The sequence below is a fragment of the Contarinia nasturtii genome, unplaced genomic scaffold (genome assembly GCF_009176525.2).
Source record: "Contarinia nasturtii isolate CC-2019 unplaced genomic scaffold, AAFC_CNas_1.1 Cnas_scaffold_4495, whole genome shotgun sequence".
NCBI classification, from domain to species: Eukaryota; Metazoa; Arthropoda; class Insecta; order Diptera; family Cecidomyiidae; genus Contarinia; species Contarinia nasturtii.
The window spans coordinates 1-4,811 of record NW_022201786.1 but is presented as its reverse complement, the minus strand read 5'-3'; the positions used below and the strand labels follow the sequence as shown (position 1 = coordinate 4,811).

At 35.1% G+C, this 4,811-nt stretch overlaps 1 long non-coding RNA gene across 1 annotated transcript; it reads left to right on the top strand.

Annotated features, from left to right (window-relative positions):
- Nucleotides 1-2,112: 2,112 nt before the first annotated feature.
- On the top strand, nt 2,113-3,027 carry LOC116351030. Its single transcript, XR_004202078.1, has 3 exons — nt 2,113-2,210; nt 2,294-2,503; nt 2,584-3,027. It is a non-coding gene; the product is annotated as an uncharacterized LOC116351030 (long non-coding RNA).
- The last annotated feature ends 1,784 nt before the right edge of the window (nt 3,028-4,811 follow it).

The window sequence follows — 4,811 nt, the reverse complement described above, 5'->3', positions numbered from 1 at the left end:
TCTCCCATAACCAAACCGTGCCTATCTTTTGAAAAGTTATTTACCAAAATTTTCAAGTGTGTCACATTGACAATCTTTGATCCCATAGGCAAAATTATTCCAGACTTCAATAAACGGTTTCTGAACTTTGCTGCTTTATGCACAATGTCTTGAATACAAAAATAAATGTCTGAAGCCTGCATTTGAAATAATAAATCTTCATCGGTATTGAGTTTCGAGATGGTGGGTGTTTTAATTCTCATACATTGTGATAAACGAGTATCCCCATCTGCGGAAAATCCTAATACTTGTATGTCAAAACTAGATAAAAGAAAGAAAAATATTGTTATTCAATTGATACAAAAACACGCAGTGCATTTGTGCATGGTTAAATACAAACGTACGTTTTCAACAACTGCACTGTATATTCCCATCTATTCAAAACATGTTCCGATTTGAATTTGTTGTCTGACCCAAATAATTGCAAATTGAATGGTGGAGCATCTTTTACTAACGGTTGAGCCAAAACTAAATACACATGAGTCGATTTATCATATTTCACAAATTTCTGAATTTCTTCGGACGAGGTAGCCAAATATGTGAATGGTATTGGAATGCCTGATCTTGAGTCTAACGGGAGTACTAAACCAATTAATTGGTTGGTATTTGTATCATATTCAATTTTCGACACAATTCCAGTTCCGTCTTCGCAAATCCATACTGTTTTAGGTAGCTCGAGCAAATCCAAGTAATCTCTCAGCTCTTTTACTCTCAATTCTCCTTCCACAATTCTGCATTTATTTTGATGAACATAACGCACTAAAAATGAAATTGTATGATATGATATTAATTTAAAGTAAAATATTTAGATAAATTTCAAAAAAATATTTCCTCAATTATTTTATCAATTCTTACCAATTGTATCCGTTTTTGGAATTGGCAAATTGGCACACAATGTGTCATAACACGCTCGTCCACCCCGAAGAAAAACATATGTGCAAAAATTTTTCATTATTTCACTATATCTGTAGGCTTTAGGATGTTTTTTGTTGTTGGAGTTTGCTGTCTCTAATAAACATTTCATGATCGTTGACAAATAATCCTCGCGATTAGTTTCGTCGAAATCTTCGGTAGCTTTAGATGCTAGCTTAGATGCCAGCTCACTCAGATAATTCGGAATATTTGAAATTATGGCATGGTCTCCCGGTTTAAATTTAAATGCTTCATCGTTTTCATACGGAGTTCCCAACAACAAATGATGCTTTCTCTTTACATGTTCTTCTATATCAGCGATATATTTTTCATTTATTCCTTTCAATGCAAGTTCACAATCGAAACCAGTTGATATTAAAATATTTTGTATGAATACTGGAATTTTATATCCGAGTATATTATCCGATGGGAAATAGTATCGTATATTCCCCATACAAATTAATTTTATCGGATCTACGAATACGACATCTGTTAAAAAAGATACCGATTTTTGTTACTACTGTTGCTTTGACACAGCTCAAACGAACTCTTCGGCTATGGCTGTATTACAGATGAACTAATACAAAAGAACACACAGACTCCGATCCTGTGTATGCGTATGTATTGTAAATTTTGCACAAGCAGCTACGATTGACGACTGAGTGCAGAGATTTGTAATACATACGCATACACAGAATCGGAGTCTGTGTGTTCCTTTGTACGTTTACACGAGCTGTATTAAAACACCACTAGTAACAGAAATCGGCGAGTTTTTTAGTAGATGTCGTATTGGTGGAATCGATAAAGAAAAATCTACGATATTAGCGCTCATTGATATTATCCAGCTTGGTAAATATTTCCTAATTTTGCAATAAACGTAAAGGTTCATTATTTATATTTTTCATAAATAATATAATCAGTATATAATTTAAAAAAATAACACTTACCATTTTCATAAAGTAAAAAAAAAAACAAATTTCACGGTCAAGTAGCATTTAAACAAATAAACTATCTGTCACACATCAAAGTCAGTATAGTTTTCAATGATGGTAACACAGTTTTATAAAATGTCACAACGTTAGTCACAATATTATTCGTAATTCGTATACACATGCATGCAAAGTTGCTGCCTATATAACTAATTCGCCGTGAATTCGTAAACAATTCGGAAACAATTCGCACATTCGCGGTGAATTTAAAATAATGAGTAGAAATCGCACGTATATTATTGAGATCCGATCCCCTAGTACATAGCAGAGGTGAGCATAAACAATTGTTTTTATTTAAATTGAGAGGAAATTAAATACAATTTTTTCATTATTTTTATTGTATGCATGCACAGGTGGAAAAGAGCGTGGCCGAATGTTGCCATCGTTCAATGAAAATTACCGATTCATCCCCAAAATTTTATTACGAATACTATGATAGTGATGGTAAGCTTAAATCGATCGAACAGGACGAGTTTAGCGATTTTATTGGCATTACAAATCCCAGTGAAATTGTTTATTTGATGTGCTGTAGAATGCCAATTTCATTAGACGACGACCAAAAGGTAAGATTCTCAACTGCAATAAAACATTTTGTTGAAATATGATTTTAATGTTTATCTTCATGTATTTGACTACTGATTAGATGTTGATTTTCACGCGCGTACGACTTTCGTTGGCATTTCCCGATTATGAGACCCGATTGCAATTTGTTTTGGCTCGTCTGCAAGCTTTGTCCGTGCTTGTTTATTCCAATTCATTGCAAGATAATATAAACACTCCCCGTGTACAAAAAAAGTGACTGACTATTTTGGGACAAACTGACTGACTATTGACTGTAAAAACAAGCAACCTTAGTTAAACTTAGGTATCTTCAATCAATTAAAGTAAGCTATGGTTAACTGCAACAGCTCGGGTCTGTTATATCCAGGATTCTTAGAAGAATTAGTTGAAATATTGGAAATGCGAGAAACCAAACTAGTGGAAATACGGGCAGCCGCTCTACGAACACTAACATTGATAATCCAAAGGATCGAGAACTATCTGTCAAAATATTTCCTCCTTTGCCAAGCGAAATTAACTCGATATACGGCGCTGATGTAAATGTCACTCTGTCATTTCACAATAATACATTTTTGGCTTGACAATATATAAGCTCTTCATTAAAAATGCATACACATGCATAATTATTGAATCGTTGAAAAAAAACATGTCATAAAATATTTTTCTAACATTTTTCATTAAAAAATTTATAAATTAGGGGGGATGGGCCCAATATGACCATACATCTTAGCAAAATTTCTAGAACCGAAACGACAAAATATTTTTTTGACATATATATACCAAATGAAAGAGCACTGAAAAAGGTCACTTTTGACCAAAGAAACCATGTTCAACGGTTTTCAACGGTTGACAAAATTTTGACTGGTTTAAAAAAATTCGAAAAATTGCGAATTTTCAAAAGGGGGCCCAATATGACCACCTATGAAACAATCAATAAACATGTTCCGAGGGTCAAGTAAAGACGCAATGTGAGTAACTTTTATTCAAAATTCATTCATTTTATTTTATTTTGCCATGAAAATAACTTCGAAATTCGGTAAAAATTGAACTGTAAACATGAATAAAAAAAAATCAGTTAAAAAATCGGTTTCACAATGAATCATCGGAGTCACAGTTGGGGCAAGTGTACCAAGAGTTGCGCACATTTCAATTTTGGCACATTTCAAGTGCACCTCTCTCTTGCAGGCTAGCTTGCAGGTATTGCAGGCAACAGAATTCAAATTGGTGAGCTTTGCAGGCATGTTCTTCATGCAGATGATGCAAAAGTCCACATCTTCGTCCGAACTTTCTGCTTGAACGGCTGGCTTTGTCTGTCGCAAAGATTTTCGAGCTGGTTTAATCGGCGGTGGTTGTTTCTGATTGCCTTTTTCCTTCTTCGTCGTCTTTTTGGGCGTATTTTTCGCCTTTTTGGCCGTTGCCTCTTCACGTCGACATTTTCTTGCCTTTAAATCGGCAATGTTGTCTGATGATGTTAGCACCGTACTTTTCATGGGCGGCCGACCTCTGTTGATTTGTTTTTTGGGTGTGGCATTTCGTTGCAACGGTCCTACAGTTACCAGACGTACTGAACCAGGTCCTACGCTACTGAACCAGACGTTGATGGTGCCGCTGATGACACTTCTTCCGTCCGACCAACCGCCAAGTCATTCGCCGTAGAAACAAAAATGATTCGCTGATCTTCTGCATCGACATTTTTGACAACCTCGGCCTCTCCATCGATCTCGGCTTTGCAATGTATCTTCTTAAACTAGTTCTATCTATTCCGAATCGTTTAGCAGCTGCCGATTTAGCCATTTTGTTCATTTTAATGGCTTTAACAGCTTGTGCCAAATGCATATAGTTGAACGCAGCGCGTTCTGATTTGCGCTTATATGGAGCCATTCTATCGGAAAAATCCATCAAAATCCATTTAAAATCAATATAAATCACAAAAAACCATCATAAAAATGAATAAATATTGCATTTGACACATTTTTACAAAAATTAATAGGTGGTCATCTTGGGCTCCCAAAAGTGGTCATCTTACCCTCAACGCGCAATTTTTTACGCGTCAGTGAAAAAAAGTGTCTACATACAATATCATCAAAATCACTTTGGATTATGATTATACGACTCAAACCTACAATAATTTCAAGAAAAAATGTTTCATCGATTAAATAAGAATCCAATGTAAATAGTAATGACAATGCGACACCTACCGTAAAAATGCAAAAAGAAACTTAGTTGGTCTCCATTGTAGCATTTTGGTCCGCCATGACAGCATCTTCGTTTTACTTGACCAATCACAGAGAAGCAAAACGAAGATGCTGT